The following is a 26519-nucleotide window of genomic DNA, read 5'->3' as shown; positions in this document are numbered from 1 at the left end:
TTGTGTCAAGCAGTGCTCTAAAATGAAGCGATTTTTATGGCAATGGATAAAACAAATTCCCTTCTCCCAGAGAGCTTACATACTATTGTATTATGCTGAAAATAAGTTAATATTTACTATAATGAAAGGCAGCAATAAGAATTTTGCAAATGAAGCAGAGCGAGTGGTTAAAGAGATGGTAGGCCAGAGGAAGAATATGCATCAGGTGGCTGGAGAAGGCCTCGCTAGCATGACATCTGATCAAAGATCCCATTTATGTGGCATTAACGTATGTTATCCTGCTTTACAGTTTGATTTATTCATTCACTAATATTTGTTATGTGTTCTCTGTTGTAAGGAATGCTGCCTGGTTTTATTTACACAGCGATGAAACAGTTGTTGCCCTCATGGGGTTCACAGTCTGGTATCACGAGTATCACATGTGCATGTAGGAATAGCTAAAACAAGGCAGATAGTGATGAGTGCAGAAGAGAAATATTGATAAAGGGCCACGGAGTGAGAAGGTGGAGAGAAAATGAAGAGAATGCTTTCTGCAATTACTCTTGTCTTCCCAGCCAGATAGCAAAGAGGCAGGGATCATATATTTTCTATTCCAACTTCTAGCACAATGCCCTCCCTGTTTGTACCTTGTTTGGGCTATAAAAATTTGTGGTAGATGATGACTGTTGTTTCTTATATCAGTTGATGAATGCTCTCCTTTAAATTGTCTTGTAGGCGACAACTATTCTAATGCAAATTAATCATCTCTAAAATTAAATGCAGCTTTCCCTTTTAATTCTCTTATCTATGTCTACTCAAGTCTAAACCGTCTCTGACTTTTTCCTTTACCTTATTGTATCACTAACCACGCTATGAAAAGGTGACCCTTTGTGCCTCCCATCAATCTATGCAGGTATTAGGGGCACAAAGCAATGCGTGTTTAAATGAGCAAATGAATAAAGAACTCCTTTTGGGGTACTAAATTTAGCATTATTTAATTCAGTTATGAAATGGACTTTTCATGACTAAAGCGAACAGAAAAATGGAGAACATTTTAGGTCAAAAAAGAAGCTTTTAAAAAGAATGTGCAACTTGGACTCCATGGTTATTTTTATTGAAGCAACAGAACCTCAACTTCCAGTGCTTGGTTAGGCAGCCATTTTTTTAAGCAGGTAAGAAATAATAATTAAAAGAGCTAAAATAATTATGTGCATAAAATATGCTATCTATGCGTTTAAATACATGCAGGATTGTCTTCTTTTGTCAAATCCCAATGTCTCATTTTAAAAGGAATCATGTCAGTTCCCTTTTCAGTCAAAAGATTAAACCATTTTAATTTTCTGAGGGAAGAAGCTCCCAAAGCCACATAGAATTTTTTAATTCTGCCCTAATATAAGCTGAATTCTCCAAAATGCCTGCCTCTGAGGTAAACAGAATCCATTAAAAAGTAGTTATTAAGCCCTGTGAACAGAAAACAATATTAGAAACCTAAAAATGATAGCTTTGGGGCAACAAAACTCATTGGAAATAGCATATAGAAGCAGAAACAAAAAAGGAGAGAGATCATTTAGTATAAAAAAAAGATTATGATGAAAAATATAACTAATTAGCATTTTCATTGTTTCTTTCAATAAAAATCTCAAGAATCTTTATGGGACAAGTAGGGTGATAAAGCCTCAGGGTAGGCTACCAGATGGAATAATATATACACAATGCAAATATATCCAAATATGGAAACTTCACTGTTTATATAAGCAATGTAACTGCCTCATCATGTTGTCTGTATATATTCTGTACCACATTTAGTATCTTCGAAGAGTTCAATGTTTAAGAGCAATATCAATATTTTAGAAAGTACTGTTACCTTACAAGTATAACAGTAAAGTCAAGTACAATTGGGTCAAGCTTCAGAACTTTTTATGTTATGAATGTAAACATATACACAACTCAAGCTGAAACTGGACTTTGTATTCACAGTAAGCCCCCATTGAGAGAGAATGTGTGTATGGTGTGTGTGTGAGTATATATTGGTGTGTGTGTGTGAGTATATATATATATACGAAATATATATTTTGTATATATACTCACACACACATTATATATAGTGTAAGTGCTATAGATACATGAACTGTAAATGTACACACAGGTATATGTGTGTATGTGTATATATGTGTGTGTGTAATGAACTGTAATGTGTATATATATGTGTGTATGTGTATATACATGTGTGTATGTGTATATATATGTGTGCATGTAATGAACTGTAAATGTATATTTACATTTATATACATACACATTTACATTTTGTATATTTATATGTGTATGTATGTATATGTAATATTTATATGTATATTTAAATGTGTATATATATGTGTGTATGTGTATGTGTGTATGTGTACATATGTGTGTATGTGTATATATATGTGTGTATGTTTATATATGTGTGTGTAATGAACTGTAAAGGTACACACATATGTATATGTGTGTATGTGTATATATACGTGTGTGTGTGTATATATATATATATATAATCATATCTATGGTAGAAGAGCTAGAAGAGCTCTGTGGATTAATAAACATACTTTTACAGTACTGAGTCCTATATAATTGAATGCATACAGGAAATTGGGAATGTACCATGCTTATTTAGATGCTAGTATAAATGTAAGCGATGTTCTTGCTAAGGTCAGATCCCCCTAACCATCTCAGAGTTTATGTTCAAGAATCATTATGATGTTTAAATGTAACACAGTCAATGTATTCTGTTCTGATAAGGCTTATTATTTTCAGTAAATGGTGTGAAGGATCAGCCTTGGTCTCAATTCATAAAAGCCATCTATTCCACTGACAGTTCCACAAAAATGGCCCACAAATTAATGATTATATTTTCAATAAAGGATATAGATGCAACATTGATTAAAGTATACGGACTACTGATTAGTTTCATGAACCCTAAAATAACAGTTTCTATACATGTTCTTACTGACCTAGAAATAAGCTTGAATCTCCTTTTAAAACATAAGCCTACGTTAGGCACCTTAGGAATTCAATATCTCATTTATATTGCAATCTTCTCCTTCAGAAGCTAGTCTTTGAATTAACAGCATTCTGAAAGCAAAAAGGAAAGTATTAACACCACATGTAATCATCAGAGGTGATGTCTCAAAGACTGACAGATTTCATCTGATTTATACTCTTGATGTCTCCAGAAGGAGGGGATCCTATGTTCTATCTTCTGGATATTCAGATTTCCATAATTTAAAGTAACAGTTAAATTAGCATGGAGTATTTTTTATATATATATATATATATATATATATATATATATATATATTCGAATTCTTACCACCAATGGTCACAGAAACTCAACTTAACAGCAGATCCACCTCTATCCTCAACTATTTCACAAAGATTAGCTGGATATGGAACCTTTGGGACTCACAAATGGTCTGTTCATCACCTTATTTTATGACTCTTCTCTAGTTCTCATCATCAGTTTCTTGGTTTACTGGTTTAATCTTCCCTGGTACTGATTCATTCCAAGGTGACTGGCTACTCAAAGACCTCCTGATATGAGTCATGTAAATACTTTGCATTTCCATTTATTCACAGATATCTTTTTGGTAGCACTTTGTCTATTGCACTGTCTCTAAATTCTAGCAGGTCCTTTACTTGTGATTCCTGCCTTTATTCCATTCCAAAGACTTTGTGCTAGTCACCCTCTGCTCTTAAGTCCTGACAGGCTGATCACTGATAGAGTTCCCAAGATTAAGAATAGCAGTTTTCAAGTTACTGTGATTATACACTTGCTTGATTTTTCGTGGGTATTACCCATTGGATTTAATGAATGTTTATTTAATCAGGACTCAGATTCACTAGTTATGATTTTATGATCTTAGGTTTCTGTCCTTCAACAACACAACCAATTAGATCACTTCAGATAAGTCCTTTAAAGGAAAGTGCATGCTTAGTTCTTATGTAGATTGTGGCTACCCAGATGTCTTTTTTCTTTTTCCTATCCAGCATCATCAAACGGTTATATTAGTCAGCAATTTGGTCATTATGTTTCGAAACAGGCCAGCGATGCAAGGGAAAGAAATGGTGTAAGAAAACAAGCCTGGTTACCATGGCAAATAGATGTACAGTATTTCCCAGGAGAAATGTAAATCATTGATCAGGATTTTTGTTCACTTCATAACTCATCTTTGATATCTTGAAATACATCTATCTTAATATGAATCAGATTATAATAATCAATAGAAATACGAAGTTGTGGCCAATATACAACTACATTCTAAAATGAATAAATATAGTTTTGAGCCAGAGAAAGAAAATACTAGACAGGTTTCCAAACTATATGGATAACCAAGAAATACTAACAGTCCATATAGTTTAAAGACAGCTAGGAACTGAATTTGGTGCAATAAATTCAGTGATGCAGAGCAGAGTATGGTGGGACTGAGTGATGTCTAAACTGCAGCTAAACATGGTAAAATACATCCAAAGTGGGTTCACAGTTAATGATTAAACATTCTTTTAATTGCAAAAATAAAAGGGAAGCATTTAAAAAAAAAAATTCAACCCTACCAAAAAGTTAAAATTATTTCAACATTGACAAGAGATAAGAAGCTGGCTAAAACAATTTAAACAACAGCCATTTGTTGAACATCTATAAATGCTAGGCTGTTCCTTATGCCAAGAATAGAAAGAGAGGTTGGGCACGGTGGCTCACGCCTGTAATCTCAACACTTTGGGAGGCTGAGGTGGGCAGATCACTTGAGGTCAGGAGTTCAAGACCAGCCTGGCCAACATGGTCAAACCTCGTCTCTATTAAAAATGCAAAAATTAGCTGGGTGTAGTGGCGTGAGGAAGGCTGAGGCATGAGAATTGCTTCAATTCAAGAGGCGGAGGTTGCAGTGAGCTGAGGTCACACCACCGTACTTCAGCCTGGGAGATAGGGCGAGACTCTGTCTCAAAAAAAAAAAAAAAAAAGAATAGAAAGACAAGTAGGAAGACACTATGCTCACTTATAAACTAGTCAAGGGGACAACAGCTTTATTACTCATTATAATACTATGATAAATGAGATAATTGAGGAATAACAAAATTTTATGCAAGCATAATAACCTTAGAGGTCATCCTGTTCCTGACATCCACAGTTCTAGCTGCATGCACACAGGCCTGAGATAGAAATAGGTATATATTATAGCAGACAGGAAGTCTCTTTATAACTCATTCTTATACGTATTCCAGAGACTTGGACATATGCTTCATATAAACATGCATTCACCATTAAGAAACAGTAGAAACTTGGCAGGGTGCGGTGGCTCACTCTGGTAATCCCAGCACTTCGGGAGGCCCAGGCAGGTAGATTTGAGGCCAGGAGTTTGAGACCAGCCTGGCCAACATGGCGAAAACCCATCTCTACTAAAAAGAAAAAAAGAAAAAAAAGAAAAAAAATTAGCTGGGCATGGTGGTGCATGCCTGTAATCTCAGCTACTCGAGAGGCTGAGTCACAAGAATCACTTGATCCCAGGGGGCAGAGATTACAGTGAGCTAATATCATGCCACTGCACTCCAGCTCGGGACAGAGCAATACCTTGTCTCTAAAAACAAACAAACAAAAAGCAGTAGAAACTCAATAAAGAATGATAAAGTTAAAAACCCAAGAAGTTAGCAAGCCGCAGTAGTATGAACAGAGTTGAACAATTTGTAGTGACTCTAAATTACTAGATAAGAATTACTAGATAAGAAAGTTGAGTAATTTGAGAGACTTGTAAGAAAAACAGGAAAAGAAACTCATTTTTTCAACAAAAGCTACAGGTAGGTAGAAAAAGTTTTTTTTTTTTTTTTTTAACTTCTGTTGGAGGCTGGAATAAGATGAAATTTTAGTGAATAGTAATTATAAAACTTTAGTGAAAATCAAAATAATTGCTTTCTAAAGTGATGCATACTTAGGGCCTGTTTATTTTGAATCAATTGTATTACAAAGGTATACTTTACTATTTTACTTTTTTGAGAAAAGAAGAACTCTTCCCCTCCAACACATACTCACCTGGTAGAATATAAGTAATATAAAGCAATACAAAGTTTGAGGACCTTGGCCTTATGGGTACATGTGTTTGACCATGACATTAGATGTTTGTGAAACTGCAGAACTAAGTAGATATGCCAATAAATTGCCTGTAGGATGCGGCTGTATTTTTAAAATAAGAGTTGGGAAAATTTATTATCTGGAGGGATTAGGGTGTTTATCTGAAAATATTTATCTAAGAAAATTCTCAGACTCAGAACATAGCTGTGTCTACTAATGGCTTATCCCTCAGGAAATTCTATATAGAATTTGACATGCCTAAACCTGCACTCATATATTCATTCATTCATTCACTTATTCTTCCACCAATTTACATTTATTGAATTCATACCGGATCCTCAGGATACAAAGACACAACTTTTCAAATACTTTAAATCCAGTGCCTTAGACTCACAGGTAAAAATCTATTGCAATGCTAGTGTGATATGGAACTAATATACGCAAAGCTCTCATGGCTGTTATTGGAGCAGCGCCTAGATCAGGCTAGCCTGTGGCAGGTCATTTAAGTAAGACTCTTCACAAATGTCATCTGTGTTTACTTTTGTAGGAGAATAATGACAGTTAGGCAGGTGGCTGGGCATAGTGGCTCGTGCCTGTAATCCCAGCACTTAGGGAGGCTGAGGTGGGCGGATCACCTGGGGTGAGGAGTTCAAGACCAGCCTGGACAACATAGTGAAACTCCATCTCTACTAAAAATACAAAAATTAGCCCAGCATGATGACACATGTCTGTGTCCCAGCTACTTGGGAGGCTGAAGTAGGAGAATCGCTTGAACCTGGGAGGCAGAGGTTGCAGCGAGCTGAGATCAAGTCACTGCACTCCAGCCTGGGTGACAGAGCAAGGCTCCTGTAGAAAAAAAAAAAAAAAAAAAAGAGGCATGTAATGAGGGGAAGGCTGGAAAAAGGCGTGGAAGAAAGATTATTCAACCTTCAAAAACTCTACATGATTCAGGATGCCTGGACTATAGATTTGGAAAGGCAGATGATAGTGGATGCCATCTCTAGGCCATGGAGGGCATTTTATGCCATACTGAAGACTTAGGATTTATTTTGTAGGCTACAAAAAACCACTGAAAAATTTATAGCAAAGGAATGACATAATGAGATTTGCATTTTGGTAAGTTTATTCTGGCTATAGTAAGATGGGAAACCAGCAAGGAGGTTGATACAACATTTAAGTGGGAAATAATGATATGGAGAAGGAGGATGGATTTTAGATTTGCGGCATGAACATGACTTGATAAACAAGTAAAATTGGTGGATGAAAAAACTGAATGTACCAGTGATAACTCCCAGGTTTCTGGTTTGGGAAACTGGTTAGCTGTATTCCTACTATCAGATAGGAATAAAAGAAGAGAATCAGATTTTGAGGGAAGTAAAATGAATATAATTGTGAACAAGGATTTGGGAAGTACAAAACATTCAGTTTGTGTTAACTAGAATGCTTCTGTATTGAGGGATCTGGAGCTCAAGAGAAGCATCTCATGTTAGTTTACTAGTGCTGCCATAACAAAATACCATGGACTGGATGGTTTAAACAATAGTAATTGATTTCTCACAACTCTGGAGACGAGAAGTCCAAGATCAAGGTGTTGGCAAGTTTGGTTTCTTCAGGGGCTCTTTCCTTGGCTTGCAGATGGCTGCCTTCTCGCTGTGTTCTCACGTGGTCTTTCCTCTGCACACACACACATCCCTATTGTCTCTCTGTGTGTTCAGACTTAAAGATGTTTCAAACTTCTCTCTCTCTCTTTCTTTCTCTGTCTTTTATTATGAGACACTTCACAGATATGCATGTCAACCTTGCACAAGGGCTGTGCTAATCTTTTATGTATCCTTCCTATGTTAGTATATGTGCTGTTAAAGAGCACAAATTTCCTCTTTGTATAAGGACACCAGTCAAATGAGATGAGGCTCCTCCCTCATGGTCTCATTTTAACTTATTAATCACCTCTTTAAAATCTCTATCTCCAAATACAGTAATATTTTAAAATACTGGGGACTAGGGTTTCAACATATGAATTTCTAGGGAGACACAGGTCAGCCTATCACAGATCTGATCTGCTGATAGATCTGGCTCATTGACTATAGTTGGTAATTTAAAAGCATAACAACAATGGGTGATATACCCCGGGAGACTGTGAAAACTAGGGGAACTTTTGGCTGAGAAGGAGCCAATGAAATGTTATTGTGGACGCAGAGAGAGGAGTTAACAGAGCTATCTACTTCAGAGGGGCCAGAGCGGTAGATTACTCAGGAGAAAACTGTGTTATAAAAGCCAACAAAGGCATTTCAACAGGTAAGAGGGGTCAGTAGCTTTCATTACTCTGAAAATGTCACCAACATGTCTGACATATATCCATTGTATACAACATCAAAGAGTATATTGATAATTGCAGTGAGAGTGGTTTTTGGAGTAGAATTTTAGAGTTCCAGTGAATGAATTACAGGAAGTGAAAAATTTTCCTTTATATTGGAGTGAACTTTTCCTTCATGATTTTTTTTTTTTCTGTCAGGAAGAAAAGGAAGGAGTAACAGGACTCAAAGAAATATTTTCTAAATAAGTAGATGTCTACGTTATTGTGAAAGAATCACTGAACAGAAGTAGGTTGAACATATGATAGAACTAGGAGATAATCCATTAATGAAGGTCCCCGAGGAAGCAGAAGGAGATGAAAAAAAAGAACGGGTGAGGATAGGCTTTGAAGGAAATAAAGACTGCTCTTTGAAGATAGGAAGACCATGACAGGCTTAGATGCAGATAAATTTACAAAAAAAAAAAAGGTGGGGATAAGCTGAGGAAGTTTTAGCAAGCATGCTTTGAGGAATGAGAAAGAATCAACTAAATCATGAGATCATTGCTGTGTGATTATTTATTCTACCCACTTTCTGTGGAATTGAGTGAAGAAGGAATATGCAGAATGATGCAGGTTTGAGGGTTCTAATTGGGGAAATAGATCAAGGGGCAGAAAAACTGGCAAAACAGTGGTTGAAAGGGTGTAACATTGGATATAAGCTGTGTCTAGTTTTTAGTGACTAGTTTTCGTTTTGGTGAAGGGGTCACAGATGTGGACGTTAAAATGCTGTGGAATGATGGTAAGATCTGGTATAGAGAGGAGTCTCCTATTATGACAGTGGTGAGGAAAGGAGTGGAGATGATTGAATGGCCTGGTTGCCTAGGAAGTGAGTTGGTTGCTGTTGTACAGTGAGTTGGCTTATTTAATGAGACAAATATTTACTGAGTGGCTCCTGTATCCAGATCTCAGGTAGATGATCTATGGCAGGGGCCCCCAACTCCCGGGCCATAGACCATCATCAGTCTGTGGCCTGTTAGCAACCAGGCTACATAGCAGGAGATGAGCAGCGGGCATATGAGCATTACTGCCTGAGCTCCACCTCCTGTCAAATCAGATTATCCAATCAGCAGCAGCATTAGATTCTCACAGTATTGCAAACCCAATTGTGAACTGTACATGTGAGGGATCTAGGTTGCATGCTCCTAATAAAAATCTAACTAGTGGAAAAACTGTCTTCCACGAAACTGGACCCTGGTGACAAAAAGGTTGGGGACCCCGATCTATGGCATTTGTGGAGAATTTTATGGCTAGCACACTTGGTAAACAAATTCAAAAGAAAACAAATCTTATCTCATTAAAAATGAACATATTTACATGCACAAACATAAGTTGGAATGGGGAAATTTATGTAGTTGGAAAATAGCTATTAAATGTAAACAAACATAATTATAGTGTAGATTAAGGACTAGCAATCTTTTCAGAGGTAATAATAACACCAATGTTGTACATTCATCTCTTTTCTTTTTTTTTTTTTTTTTTTTTGAGACAGAGCCTTGCTCTGTTGCCCAGGCTGGAGTGCAGTGGCCCGATTTCGGCTCACTGTGAGCTCTGCCTCCCGAATTCATGCCATTCTCCTGGCTCAGCCTCCCAAGTAGCTGGGACTACAGGTGCCTGCCACCACGCCTGGCGAATTTTCTGTATTTTTAGTAGAGACGGGGTTTCACCATGTTAGCCAGGATGGTCTCGATCTCCTGACCTCGTGATCTGCCCACCTCGGCCTCCCAAAGTGCTGGGATTACAGGCATGAGCCACCACGCCCAGCCCTATTCATCCCTTTTCAAAAGTCAGACCCTAGGAAGCTGGAGGGAGGTGGGGCATGGTTTTACAGTGAATTTCTGATTTCACTCAGGGTGATAAAATCAGACTCTTGGGGAAAGCAGGTGGTGGCTCTGGACAGCAGCAGGAATGGGGATCTAGTTAGCAACAAATCCATGGGCTTATGACAGGCTGAAAGCCCACCCCTTCTCCATCTTTGGGAGGTTGCCAATGTCTGATTTAACACTATCCAAGGAATGATCATTGAAAGTAAAAAAATAACTATCAACTAGCAGAAAATATAAATGGTAAGCATTAGCACATATTTCACATGTTTATATTTGGCTCTCAGATTGACCTAGAAAACGAAGTCTGGGAAATTCTATACGATCCTGAAAAAATGACACACTGGTCTGGATGGTAGAATAAGTTAGAGAAATGTTTAAGCCAAAATGCAGTATTACCAATGACTTTTTATTTTATTTTATTAATTTTCAGGGTTTTTGGTGTACAGGTGGTTTTTGGTTACATGGAAAAGTTCTTTACTGGTGATTTCTGAGATTTTAGTGCACCCCTTATCCTGAGCAGGGTACACTGTTCCCAGTATGTAGCCTTTTATCCCTCACCCCCTCTAAGTTCAAGAAGACTATGGTCCTGCAGAAAGCTTTATATATAATTTTATCTTTATAGGCAGTAGACTCATCTTTTGAAACAGATTCCATTAAGAGTGAATGTGTACCCTCCCTCTAGCCTTTATTATTACTGTTTTTGCTATTACATGTGTTAGTGTATGTGAATTTAATGCTTAAAAATGTATCCGATTGGCTACTATGGAAAAAGGTTGACTCATAAGAGTTTTAGCACGGGTTAAGATCTGAAAGTTTTCTCCCAGCCTCTTATCACTGGCGCAGACTTCACGACTCATGGAAGCCACCAGTGAGATGACATTGCCTCAGGCAGTTACTATTTTTATATTCTATAACTCGAGGAGCTCAGGGTTTGGGAAATCATTAAACTTTTTTTGTCCTTTTAAAGTTGGAGACAGCAATTGTAGACAGCCTTCCAGTGGGTTATCTTTTGTGTCTCCTTACCTGTGGAGAAGCCTATTAGCTGGGATATGTAGTTAAATAGCTTATATATATATATATATATATATTTATATATATATATATCTCCAGGGCCCCAAGTCAAAAAATGGTGGCAACGATATTTCACCATTCATTATTTTTTATTCTGATTCTATCAATTTATCCAAATTCCATTGTTTTTAATAGTTTAGCCAGTTAAAAAAATCACAGGGTTACTTCAAAAGCCAAATAAGTGTAAGCTCTATATTCCTGTTTGCATGATAATTTGGGTGAACTTGGAGCAGGACGTGGGGAAAAAAATCAAGATATTTATTTGTACTCTATACACAGTTTCACTCTTGAACAATTCATTACTGCTTGGACTTCAGTTTTAAACATGTGAGATAATGAGGCTAGACTATCATCATTTTTTTTCCTCTTGGAAAAAAGCAAGCTGAGCAACTCTGTTTATTAAGTCCTATTTATTTGTTTCTACTAAGATTCATTTTGAATGTCTTAATATGTTACAATTATTATGCCTTCCCTAAAAGGAAATAACTTTACCAATCCATTTATACACTGAAAGTATAAAGAATAGACTGTTAAAGTTCTTCCTTAGAAGAGCTGTTTAGAAACAGGATAATCTGTAAAACATTTTTTAAAGGAACAGATCAAATGTTGCAACTGGTCCCAGATAAGGAAGAAAAATGCCAATGTAGTGAAAGACAAAAATGAAATGATTTGGTAGCTCTATCATCATAAATATCAACGAGCACTGTAATTTTAATGTTGCTGAAACTGGCACTAGGGCATTATTGATTTTCTGTATCCTCTAATGGTTTCCTGCAAATATCTTTTATAAAAGTGCCTTATATTTCTTCCTAATAATCTTTTCTCGAGTCATATACTATCAAATCCTGCAGAGTACTATTCATTCAGCAGTAAGTTAAAGTCATTAAACATATTTCTATTAAAATTTTATTAGACCTGAAGTAATATCCCGAAACTGATGCAATGTAATCTTACTATTCAAGCAACCACCTTGATGTTTTATGTCAAGAAACATTTTGAAAAATCAAAAAAAAATTAAAGGACAATTCGGATGTATTAGAATTTTGTTTTCTGGCATTTTTAATGCAGGGATAATTATTTTAAAGGCCTGTTGTTATAAAGACTTCCCTTTCTCAGAAAACCCTTTCACTCCTTTTTTCCTCTATGCCTTCACTTGGGCAAAAGAGGTATTCTCAGCTCATGACTTAGTGAAACGTGTTTTAATTTTGTTCAGTTCCCAGCTGCTTTACATCTTGACACAGAAGAATTACTGCATCACACAGTGTTGGAAAGAAAGGAGATAGAATATAATTACTGAACTTTATGTTACCATCGATGTGTGAAATTTTTCAAGGAAGAAAATCCATTCATTTTGATAATATAAGCACACTGGTTAAATGCGCAACCTTGTCCCAGTTTTTAATTTTTTTTTCTCTAGTAAGCCATTATTTGAGAATGCTTCAGTGAATTTTGATTTTATTTTGGAGTTATGAGATGCACATATTTTAATGTGTGCATGATTCCTCTGAGTTACTCAGGTATAATAATAAACTTTTTAATGAGATACTTAAATGTACTCTTTTTTTCTGGCTTCTGGTTAGGGCTATCAGAATACAATGAGTTTACTTTGGTATTACATGTTGTCTTTACCTTCTCACACCTGAGAAGAATATTTGTTTCTTGTGAGGGAAAAAAAGCTGAGATCAGGGTAGAGTGACATGTCTGTCATAACTATCTCTTTGTTCTCTTTTTATTTTTACTCTCCTTCTGAAGCTCAATAAAGAGACAAGTTTGGGCATATTTTTGTCTACTGAGTAGGGACAGAAATTAGATTACTATGAGAAAGATATATTTGGTTGAAGAACTCTAATGCCTCTTAGCTAAAAGGAAAACCAAGAGGGTATGTCTCTTGCCTGCCCGTGTTTCTTAATACCACTCTTAGGAATGGAATAAGGGGCTTGGGGCCCATTAATCTCACTCAACTTGGTGCTTCCTAGATTCTCATGACATACATGCATCGATCTGACCCATTCAGATGCCACTCCTTAGATTTTTATATACACACAGTATGGGGTTCATATTTTTCTTCTTTCTTTTATTACTGTAATTATTGGAGATGAAGATGAGATAAAGACAACATGATACCCCAAACCTTGATCCCTGGATGGCTGCAAGGATTTTGAGACCACTTTGAAGCTGTGTACAGAAGACTTTATAAGTACATGTATCTACAGTTTTCTGGGGAGGTACACGGTTTTTATTAGAATCTTAAATGTCTCCCAAAGTTAAGAATCTTTGTAAATGGACCACATCACTCTAACGGCAGCCATACTATGTTTTCATTATCACATTTAAAATAAGAAATCAAACCCTTTGCAATCGTAAGAGTCTTATTCCACCACAGGAAAAAGAGGCTAGACTTCAAATAAATCTGCTACTCTACACCCAAGAAGTGATTGTTGATTGAAGTTCAGCTTGTGATGTACTTCCTCCTTATGAAGGCTTTTGCATGACTTAGAGTCTCTTTTTTCTGTTTATTTCCTTCTGTCTCTCTCTCCCTCTCCTCTTACCCTTTCTGCAATTGTTCTTTGATTCAGTGTAGATAAAAAGAATAAATTTGAGAACTGAGATATATTGAATAAATTTTTACCTAAAATTTCTTTACTCTTAATTTCCTAACTATAGAGGTTTGTATTTTATTTTTTATTTTCCATTTTTGTTTGTTTCCCCTTGCATTACTTAGAGAACATATATGAGTGTCAAGTAAAAAGAGGCAAATCAAAGCATTATCTTTTAATAGAGTTTGTTGTTCAGCGGAGGAGCCTAGTGGTTAGAAGTTAGGCTGACTGTGCTAATTTAGCCCAGCAAACTTAGTGTTGGGTCCAGAAGGCAGGCCTGAGGGATGCTTTTGCAAGAGCTTATGCATGTCTCACAGTGTGGACAAGGAACAAAGAAATAGCAACATTCTTACTTGTATCTATGCTGAGTTCTCACTGAGTAAATACAGGGTAAAAAAATTCCTAATCTGAAGTTCTCAAGGGTGGTCTAAAGTATCATTTATATTCCATGGCTCTATTTTATCAAAATTGTATTATGTTCATACTAGATTATTGATTCTTTAAGTAAAACAATGGCATCTTTTACCTTATTATCTTTAGAAAGAAACTGGGTCCTGACACATAGATATTCAAAACTGGCCAATTACATTTATCTTTCCTTTGTGGAAGGGATTTGGTATTTCTCCTTGCTGATTGTGCTCTTTCTCTTTATTCCTGCTTTTCAATACCATAGATCACAATGTTCTTTAGATCTCAAATGTCCCCTCTTCCTCTCCCTACCCAAAAGGGCATACTTAGAATCATGGCTAACAGTTTACCAGATTGATCCATGATGTAAAATATTTCATGATATAATGCTGGACAGGCATGATGCACTCACATGTAAATACTTGTCAAACCTACTTGATCTTTCAAAATAAAGTCCTTTAAATTTTTTGAAAGACTTACCTACAATAATAGTTTTCTTAATAATTATGTCCTCCCCTCCAGTACTATTTTTTGATTGATTTGAAATTTAATTTGTCTAATCAAAAACTTAATATTTAATACATTGTTATTTTTAAAAAATATGGACCATATTTGAAATATTATCTTTAATTACTAATGGAGCATCTGCAGATCTATACCTGATTGGGTGTGCATGTTTATGAATTACTTCCCTATTTGTTACTTGAATAATTGTGCTTGTAATAAACAGATACAGCCACAGAAAGATCCAATCTACTTTGATCATTGCAAAATTATTTGAGGAAAAAAAGATGGGTTGTGTGAGTCAATTATCGTAAAGAGAATGTAAATTAAATGACTTTAACAATTTCTTTTAGATTAGTAAAAGCAGCACAGAAAATCTCCCAATTCTCCTTCTTCCTTTTTAACTAATTTTATGTTGTTTTTATTGCTACCAGTCCACAGGCATACACAACACCCTGCCTTCATACCCTGAAGGAATGAAAGCTGTTGACATTACTTGGAAAAAAATAAAGAACTTGAATCTGTTTTTGTGCTATACGGGTATTCAACTCGGTAAAATAAAACTAGTTAATGAGGAATTAATTTGAGATACTGAAAAGTGCATTGATATATCAAGTAAATTTGTACTTGTACAATAAATTAAGCTTAGAGGTTGCCTAAGAGAGAGGTAAATATGTCACATTCAACTTAAATATCTGGTGTATTTTAAAATTTAGACCTATAGAAAGACATAAATAACTGCTAAGTCATCAATCACCCAACTCTTAAACAAAATCAGATTATTTCAGCAATTATTCAATGGTTTTATTATGATGATACACAACAGTTATTTACTTCCACTTCAATGTCCCTTAAATATCTGCTTGTTTGCACTATAACATAAGCAGCAAGAAGTCACTAGGTTTATAAACTAGAGTGTCACTGCACTTTTCTGGAAAAATAATCAGCATTTTGGGTCCCTGGGTTTTAAAATCTGGTTAAGTAAACCACATCATCGTGGATTTTATAAAATGAAAAGCAATAAGCCAGAACAAACTGTACTTAAATACAATATGCTAGATCTCTGAAGATAGTTGTATGCTTTATTTTTCTCTGGATTAGATCTGGGACTCTAAGATGTTAACTTGGTCAATATTTTTCTACTATGTGGTTTGAGCATTATAGTAAAGTTTACCTAACTCCACTCATCTCGCCTACAGATTTCTCTGCTTAGAATAATTACTGAATCACTAATGTGACAGCCAAGGCGTCTGGAAAGCTGTAGATGCAACATGGAATCAAAGCTTTAGGGACTGGAAGAAAATCAAGGGTTCATAAATTCTGTTTTTTCGCCAACATAATTGTCCTTGACACATATCCTTATAATTTTACTTGTGTTTGAAAACCTATAACATGAAACTATCTCAAAATATCGGGAACTCTATCTGTGGCCTCTGCTAGTTAGATAATTATTATCTTTTAAATGTTGATGCTAAATATGTATTTTTTGTGGTTTATATCTTTCTTTCTCCCATTCTCTTTTCCTTCCTTTCTTCTTTTCCTCCCTTCCTCCCTTCATTTCTTCTCTCCTATTAAATAAGTTATTATACGAATTACACCATGAGTATAGTAGTGTATTACATTCAACATACCAAGATACAAATTTGGATCAGTCTGGTGAAGATTTAAGGCATATGTATAATTTTACATGTACTAATGACTATAGTCAAAGCTGCTGATAGTTGGTTTATAAAGTAATTTGGCCAAGGCAGAAAAATACATAAGCAGTGTGCCAAATAAACAAAAGCAGTTGTTTCTAAAGCCAAAGACATTTATGATAAAAAGAAGGCCGAAAAACCAACCAACCAACAAAACTAAAACACAGAAACAGTGGAAACTGCCTAAGATTAACCACCCAGGATTCAAAGTTTATATGTGTGTGTGTGCGTGCGCACGTGCACGCATGCATAAACATGCATGTATATGCCTTCACAAAAGTGTCAGTTTGGGAAAAGAGATTTAGTATTGAAAGGAAGGCCACCATTCTAGGTCATTAAAGGTCATGGAGAAATTACCTGACATGCTTAGACCTGTTTTCTCCTATGCAAATATCCTGGAACTATAATTGAATCACTGAGCACAAGTACTCTAATGTGCCTAGAATATTAACTGTGGCATATAATAATGGTGAGGAAACTAATTGGTGTTTCTTGAAAGATAGGAAAGAAACTTCAGCTGAATGTTGTGAAATATAGTGGTGCATGTTTTCACTACAATCTCTCCTGTAGGCAGACACATTATTTTGGAACTGTATCCATGACATAGCATCAAGTAGAAACACATGTCATATTACAGAAAAGTTATCATGTAATCATCTGCATGTAAGCACATTTTTGTGAGCATAGAGAAAAATAAGAACTATAAATATAGATTGGTTAGTATTGCTTATCTCAGGGAGATGAAGCCAGAGTAGAATGGTGGAGGTAAATTATTATTTTTCCTTATATCTTGTATTTCTATTGTTATATCTATCCTATAATTAAATAATTTAGTAAATTTAAAAAGTGAAAGTTAAAAAATTGAAGTTTTTAAGGTTTCATTTATCATGTTTAGCAAAACCATCATAAAATTGGAAGACTATCATGAGTTGTCATCTTTTTAATTATCCCATTATTTCAAAAAACTAAAGCAGGTGGGAGGCATAAAAATCACTGTGAAAAAAATCTCTGCATTTTTGTTATTTTGGTCTTTTTATTGCTGATTGCTCAACTGATCATAAACTAATCTCATCTATAACCTCTTTTTTTGTTGTTGTTAATCTAACCAGTTGAGTGAATTCTGGTAGTAAGATATGTAATAATATTTGTACTAAGAAAATGCTTCAAGAATGCATAAGAGGAAGAAATTAAATTACATTCAACCTACCATGTACCGCTACATGGCACAAATGTACCCTTCCAAATGATACTATATATCAGATATTTGTCTAGAGGCACCTGTTGTGTTGCAACCGAGGTCAGGTCCAGAGGATTTGGAGAGCTGCATAGGACAGCTGAGGATCAATAAATAGTTCTAGTCATATTCCTGCTTAGGACTCTTACATACAAGGGTGAGGCTTCTGTTGAAACGTTTTCCTAGCCTGAAAGCATTCAGATGCATCAACCAATGTGCTGGCAGTCATTTAGTGAGTTAAAAAGCATTGGGATCTATTGAAGAAAATGAGCAGGTAACAGAAATCAGGATCAGGTACAGATCTTTATTCCATCCTCACTTTCCAGCTTTAAGTCTTTTTCTTTGGTGCCTTTGTTTTGGTAGTTGATTTGGTGCCTAAGCCGCATTTTATGCAGGTGGAGAGGCTGAGGCAGGAGAATGGCGTGAACCCGGGAGGCGGAGCTTGCAGTGAGCCGAGATAGTGCCACTGCACTCCAGCCTGGGTGACAGAGCGAGACTCCGTCTCAAAAAAAAAAAAAAAAAAAAAAAAACTATAGGGGAGGCAAAATTTTACCTCTATTCTCTTGGGGTTTTTCAGCTGGGCCTAAAAATTAAATAGATCTAAGACAGACTATCAGGTGAAAAGCGCACAGATTTACTTAATATAAGTTTTGCCTCACATGGGTGCCCTCATAAGGAAATGAAGAGCCAAAGAATTGGCAAAACCTAAAAACTTTTATAATAGGTTGAAAAAGGAAAGGCAATTGTACAGGGAGGATACCCTTTAGTTTAACGTCCTGCTTTCATGAAGAAAAAGGGGAGGCTCATGGAACCCTTTGTGTACTTGCTGTTTTTGTTTAAAAATACCTGTAGCTCAGGGTTATCCTAATGTCAAAATGGCATATTTTGGCTGTAGCATATTTTGCCACCCTTTAACATTCCAGGCACTATTCCAACAATGGGCAAAACTTAAAGTCCACTCACAGAGTAGGTTGTCCTTAAGAGAGTCTTCATCATATTATCCAATTTTCTCAGTAAGGTGTAACAGTGCCATTCACTGAACACCTGAGTATTTCTCACAGACCTTCTGCTCTCCTTTCTTTTTTTTTTTTTTTTTTTTTTGAGACGAAGTCTAGCTCTGTCACCCAGGCTAGAGTGCAGTGGCGTGATCTTGGCTTACTGCAGCCTCCGCCTCTCAGGTTCAAGCGATTCTCATGCCTCAGCCTCCAGAGTAGCTGGGACTACAGGTGACTATCACCATGCCTGGCTAATTTTTTGTATTTTTAGTAGAGATGAGGTTTCACCATGTTGACCAGGCTGGTCTTGAACTCCTGACCTCAAGTAAGTCCATCGGCTTTGGCCTCCCAAAGTGCTGGGATTACAGGTGTGAGCCACAGTGCCTGGCCTCCTTTTTTCTTTTACTGAGGTGAGTTCATCCTCTAAGCTTCAGGAACCTACGGCCATGACTAATAATCATGACTATTGATGCCTTAGAATATTATATTATTTAAAAAAAATGACAGTTCAACTGCTTCTTGACTGTAAAGTGTTAGAGAAATAAAGGTTTTGGTCTCAGCTTCCAGGAGCAATACAGATGACCCATTTGGGTGATTAGGAGAGTCAACTCTCCATTCCATTCCCTGATTTCACATCATTATTTAGCTTGAGATATCAACCCTGTTGGGTATGATGTTCACTATTCTGGTGATGGGTACTCTAAAAGCTCAGACTTCACCATGACACAGTATATTCATGTATGAAATCTGCACTTGTTCCCCTTAAATATATAAAAATTAAAAATCAAAAATAAAAATAAAAGCCTTATCTACACATCATTTGAAAAATTTCCTCATTTAAGATAGGACTTAAAGAAAGTGATATTTAACACTCTTTCTCTTACCCATCTCAATTTCTAGAAAAAGACTTATTGGATGGTTTCTTTTTAAATGCTGGAGCTAGAGGGAAGCTATGCAATAGGAATATATTTCTTACAAATAAACCATTCACTGAGACCAAGAGCACTCTATTCCTTGGTTGAAACTACAGAGCATGTTATAATACAACATATTCTTCCTGAAAATCTTTAATGACTTTATACTAATCCCATTGATACTTGTGTACATAAGCAAGCCTTAATTCATATAATGATGTGCATTTGCACATTTGAATATAATGGTTTTTCAAGACCATCCTGGCTGCCCTATCCTCATCAATAATAATGACATGGTTTATGTTTTTATAGCAAACTAAGGCTAAACAAACTTAACATAAAAGTTATTTCTATTGAAATCCAACCAAATGGAAAGAAATAGGAGGTAATAATATATAGGGAAAATAAATGATCCGTTCTTAATTGAAGACTCCTTTCCACATTCACTTTTGTTTTAGTTAGAGAAAGGACATTTTTCTTGATTAGGAAGCTTTCTTTATATAATCCTTTCTCTTTTGAAAATTAAAAAGAAAGAATGTATGCATTTTAGTCATAAGACTGGATGTTCACTGTTAACTGCTTTTAATTGGAAGAAAGACTTCAGAACTGATGATAGGAGTCAAAAGTTGCTTTCTTCTTGGACATCAGTTACCAATTTTAAAATAATAGTAGAAGCTGGATAATATATTTGAAAGTAGCAGTAAGTCATGCCCATATGTTGCAGAAGGGGGAAATTATAACAACTTATTACATTTCTTATAACAAATAAATTAACCATGCCCACCCATAACATCCCACCCACACCGAACCTACAGAATCTGTGTGTCGTCAGAGGTGATGAGTATTCTTACTGTTCTCTGCAGCAACTAGAAAATCTGAAAGTAATCATTCTTGCTATATTTTCCTTAATTAAATTTGACCCTTGAACAACACAGGGTTGAACTACGTGGGTCTGCTTCTATGTCTATTTTTTTTCAACTAAACACACTAATTACAAAAATGTATTTGTGGGATGCAAAACCCTAGTTTTCCTACAGGCAGGTTCTGTGGGGTTCTGCAGGGCCGACTACAGGACTTCAGTATGTGAAGATTTTGTTATACGTGGGGTTCTTGGAACCAATCTCCCATGTATACTGAGGGATGGCTACAGTTTTATGTTTAAATATAAATGTCTGATTGGATTGTCATAAGAGGACAGTTGCAAATTTACTTACTATTCTTTACTCCTGGTATGCAATGAACACTACAACGTCTTAATCAAAGAAAACTTACACAATTGCAATGTAAGTGTATGAGGCAACCATGCATTTGCCAATAATTTTCTACTATTGTATATACAGAATTTAAATACGACACATAATTCCACACACAAATATTTCCTTCCAGATGGTGCCTTTGATATTGCCATGTTTGTTAGATTAAGGACTCCAGTCAACGAGACTGCATGGTTGTCTTATCTGTAGCAGAATTTTGGTTCATAGTAAAGGTTAATAAAGACTTTGGAAGAGGGAGCTCTCTCCTCTTAGCCCTATTGTGGGATGATAGCTGGGATCCATTCATCTTAGAGGTAGAATCCAAAGACGTGCCATCTGTGTAACTTTGCACAAATGAAGACATGGCAGGACCAGAGGGAAACTGAAGTCTCTTGAGTTTGGATGATCTTCTCTGTTTCTCCTTTTCCCTCCATTGGTAGTATATTTGCTGCTTCTCCTTTTGCACTCTTGACCCCTGAATTTTAGGCACCCAGGACTTTCTTGTTTTCTAACTCTATAATCCTAATAAAAATTTATTATTCAGTTAGTTACATACCGAGGACTGTTATGTATAAAGTTAGGAAGATTCAAATTTGTTTATATACTTTATCTCTCCTAGGTGTTTAAGTTTGAAGGAAGTTTAGTTCATCTTTTTATTTTCTCAGTACTCAACACAGTTCTGCCAGTATAGACCAATCCCACAGTGCCTAACATATGCTTCATAATTGTTGAATTAATATGGGTGTGTGGAAGGTTTCATTTTCACATAGTGTCATGGAAAACAGTAATGGTGGAAAATAAAGCTCAGAAAACTGGTCTAGTGAAGGGAGAATAATATTGAAAACAAACAAACAAGTTTGGTTCTTTAAAATCATGCTAATTTCAATCACTTATGTGAACTGCTTACCACTTATACTTAAATCCCATGTCACTTAGTAGACATTATGTATATCACAAACAATTGCAAAATTAAATTTATTTGATTAGAACAATGAAATAACGAATCTGTTTTCATGTTTTGCGGCTTATTCTGCATGGTGGTCTTCATCCAATCCACGAAAGAGTACAAATGCGGAGATTTTTCTAGATGTTGAAGATATAGCAGGAACAGGGGAGACTCAATTTCTTGCTCACTTGGAGCTTAAAACTATCACTATTGATAAGTCTTCCTTTCTGGAAAAAAAAAAAATTACCTCTTGTGTGAAATACCAAGAACCCACGTGCAATTTTATTCATGTGAAGTTGATTAGATGTATTAATCAAATTCTGGTGGAAATTTCGATTAATTATTAGGTTAACTAGCATGCAGGCCACTTAGCTTCTCTTAATAAATTTACTTATATATGCTAGAAAAATCCTTTAGAATGAGTTTTATTGGTCAAGAATAAATCTAGGTAATATGAATTTTCATAAATCTATGCACTATTGAAACTAGCCACAAGGCAAATCACATGGATAAACATCATAAATTAAGAGTAAAATCTCTCGTTGTTTACTTTTTTTTTTTTTTGAGATTGAGTCTCACTCTGTTGTCCAGGCTGGAGTGCAGTGATGCGATGATAACTCATTGCAGCCTCAACCTCCTGGGCTCAAGTGAATCTCACTCCTCAGCCTGTGGAGTATCTAGGATTACAGGGGCACGCCACCATGCCCCGTGAATTTTTAACTTTTTTTTTTTAGGAGCGGGGTCTTGTTATGTTTCTCAGGCTGGTCTTGAACTCCTGGAGTCAAGTCATCCTCTTGCCTTGGTTGAAATTACAGCATTGCTGGGATTACAGGCATTAGCCACCTTACCTGGCCTCAACTTGCTGTTTTTGAAGGCCCTAGGGATAAGGCTACTTCACACTAGCATGTACACAAATAGTTCAATCTTTTGTGCAGAACTAGACCCTGTTACAGAGGCCTAAGGGTAAACTCTTCTACCTAGCAAGAGCCAGCTATAGACCCAAATAAGGGCCAATATAATAATGGCAGTTAAAATCTGACATATATCTATATAGATATAGATCTAGATATCAATGCCTGTTTTCACGTCTGTTATGAGAAAGTCATCTGTTTATTTATAATAATATGGGTTCAAATTATTCTTCAGTGTTTTTGACCAAATTTTAAAAAATGGTGTTTGTTTATTGGAAATGAACAATCATCCCAGAATTAGCAGTGTGAATGCAAGGAACTTAATTCCATTTCTATGCATATCTAGTTTAGTAACAATGTCTCTTCTTGACACAGGGCTATAGCTGTTTATTTCTTCTACATAAATAACTTCCCCAAAACAGAATTTTTTTTTAACCCCCTTTAAAAGGCAAGTTCTGTTACAAAGCTATTTTCCTCTGTCTTTTTGCCGAAAAAGTTTTCTTGGGATGTGAGTTTGCTGTATTTGCATGTGTGGCCCAGAGGCCTCATACAGTCTCAGCTGGACAGGTCCCTTGGAAAGAGAAATAGCTAACATATCACATTTTATGATGAGGCTGCCAGATTGTTGTTCCCCTTTATACACCTCCTAGTTGTTCTGCACAAGGGACTCCCTAGGGTGAATGTGAGAGATAAATGAGGTGTTGAGGGGAATAATAATTTTGCACAAGGTGAAAGAATAAAGGAAAAGTGAAAAACATTCCTGCTTAGCCACAGGATAAGTCATATTAATTAGTCTGCGTATGACACAACTCCACAAGTGGAAATGAAATTTATGACAAGGGAACCATAAAATGGATACACCTCATAGATAAATATCACTTGAGTGCTACACTTCACAGGTTTTCCACATTGTGTAAAATTACTTCATTATTCATGACCTTATTAAAACACATTATAGATACACTTGGATATGAATCTTAAATAATCTCAGTATGCTCTGTGTATTTAGAAATATAATGAAAGATCCGTTTTTACCATTTCCAATTTAGACATTTGCTTTACAGTGACGAATTATAAAAGGAAATAGTCTTCCATGGTTCATTTGGTAAAATACCTATGAGTCAAGTCCAGTCCACAGTAATATAAGGAAGCAGTGCTATGCATAATCTAAAAAGCACAAACACACATTTGCCTTTAGAGTACATCCTTAAGTATTTTCGGTATGTTCCACCTTCTGAATTTTGCTTGGCTTAGGATGTTAAAAAACTGTGTTTATAAGTATGTTACAACTAATGACCAGGAACGGCAGGCCAGCCACGAAAAGGGATACGTGCCAGTATAAAACTTCTTTCAGTATTAAATACATAATATAGATAATGCATATGTCAATAAAGAGTTGATAGAATACTAAAAGTTCTCCTACTTTGTTAAAATACTTGTATAAAAGAATGAACTAAATATAATTTTAAACAAATGAAAACTCAGGAAAGCTTGTAGATTGAGTGTATGCAATCAAGGCATGGCTTTTCTTCTTTAATTTTGACCTATTTGATTAGATTGACTAGAAATATAGATGTACATAATCGCAATTATTATTGTTGGAAAATGATAGTGCTTGTTTTAGGATCTTTAAAATTTGAATGTAGATAAATTATTCATACTAAAGAAGGTAAATTTTTCTTCCTCTTTTCAATCATTTTTGGGTGAGGGTACAGCTCAATAGTTTTAATTCATTGTTTTTTAAAGGTGCTTTCACAAATGTGTGAGAAAATGAGTAGGTCATGAACAATCTAGAATGGAGTTTGAAATTGACTTGGTTTATGTACATTTTTGTAGAAATACTTGAGCACGAGAGTTTGCTGGAAAACTCAATGCTCTTTAAGAAATATGTTTTTGCTATTAATATATTCCCCTTCAACTACTGCATGTAAACAACTTTATCAACAAACTAGAGTTCTATTTCTTTAAGATTTGCCTATATCAGCATTGTTTATCTTCTGTGATGAAAGGAGTAATCACTATAGTATAATAATTATTTTTTTACCAAGGAGTAATTAGGAATGCAACCCTGAATAAGTAATGGTGTGTAAATTACTGCTGGCATCCCAAGGATCCCGTAGCTCAAACATTCTTCTTTTCAAAAGTTTTTTCTTTGATTATTATGCCTCATTTATGCTATCAAATACAGGATTCATCACTTTTTTATAGCTGATGCTGCCTCTTTTGGTGTAAAGTAATTGAAGTTTATTTACTTCCTGGGGAAAAAAGTAAATTAAAGAATTTAAAAAATATTCTCCCTTTAGAAAAAATTCAAACTTTTCCCAACATAAATATAAAAATAAATTAACATGTATAACCCTTGTGAATTTACAAAAATCCTTTCCACCAAGACAATTATAAATATGGCTGTGGATGATATTCCATGTTTTAGGTGTTTATTTTCTAGATTCATTTAATGCATTTTTGAGTAGGTAATACATACACATAATATCATGTTCAAAAAGCACAGATGTATGTAATAAGTGAATATTGTATTTCATCTCCTCTGGTACCACTGTGATTATTTCTTTTTTTTTTTTTTTTTATGGATTTTTTATATAAGTAAGCTATCCCTAAAAGGATACACAAGAAATGTGATTATTTCTTGTGTATCCTTTTAGGGATAGCTTACTTATATAAAAAATCCATATGAATGTATCTCTGTATATCCATATCCATAGCTGTGTTTATATTTATATCTAAATATCTATATCTCCATCCACTAATGATTATGTACTCCATACACAATTGTGCACTTTACTGTAGCACTTTACTGATTTGCTTGGTATTGTATCAGTACATATTTTGCTGTCTTATTCTTTTTAACCATTGCATATCACTCCATTGTAATTATTTGAACATATGTTACATATACAATGCATAAAATTTATCTAATAGTTTGATAACCCAGTTCCCCCCATCCTGTTGAATATTTATGTGGTTTTTAACCTTTTACTATTACAATCACTTCAGTAAACATTCTCATACATATGTTACTTCACAAATGGCCAATACGTCTGCAGAATGCATTCCTAGAATTAGTAACGCTGAGTCAAAGATTCTGTAAATAATTAATTGTGATTGATGTTTCTGAATTACTTTCCATATAAATTGCAACAATTAACATGCTAGCCAGCAAGATACAAGTATCTATTACTCCTCATATTCATAAATTGTTTTATGTTGAAAGCTTTATATCTCTCCAGTTGAATACCTGTTTAATTAAATATGACTATGAATATGTTATTTGACATTATGTAGAAAACATATTTTTTCATTGACAGTATCAAATATCGTGCATTCTTGGAGTCATTCTAGGAAGAAACAATCAGGAACAACTTGCTATTAAAACAGGCTGAAGAACCACATGAGATTTCAGCCACCCCTGCTTTCCCAGTAATCAAACAATAGAAAAGGACATTATCATCATTGCAAATAATAAACATTTATACAAGAAACACTATACAGAGAACACAGAACTGGACATGTTCTGAATGCATTTAAGCCACAATTTAAAGCTGGGTAGAGAGAAAATGCTCAAAAACATGCCTTCAACTTTCCCTGTGGGGAAACAAACCTGCTACTTGTTAACCTTCTCCAAGCAAAGTTAATGGCTGCCTCTTCCATATTCTCATAATGCTCTGTCTACATTGTATTTCTTGTCACTGTGTTTCGCGTATATCCACTGGCATCTCAGCAAT

At 35.4% G+C, this 26519-nt stretch overlaps 1 protein-coding gene and 1 non-coding gene across 3 annotated transcripts in view; both read right to left on the bottom strand.

Moving 5' to 3' along the window:
- Positions 1-26519, bottom strand: part of KCND2 (potassium voltage-gated channel subfamily D member 2) — a 484939-nt gene that overhangs the window by 69972 nt on the left and 388448 nt on the right. The gene's annotated exons all lie outside the window — the stretch shown is intronic.
- Positions 7836-7940, bottom strand: LOC129485517 (U6 spliceosomal RNA). Its single transcript, XR_008658668.1, has one exon. It is a non-coding gene; the product is annotated as a U6 spliceosomal RNA (small nuclear RNA).

The sequence above is a fragment of the Symphalangus syndactylus genome, chromosome 6 (assembly GCF_028878055.3).
Source record: "Symphalangus syndactylus isolate Jambi chromosome 6, NHGRI_mSymSyn1-v2.1_pri, whole genome shotgun sequence".
NCBI lineage: Eukaryota > Metazoa > Chordata > Mammalia > Primates > Hylobatidae > Symphalangus > Symphalangus syndactylus.
This window is presented reverse-complemented; position numbering and strand designations above follow the sequence as displayed.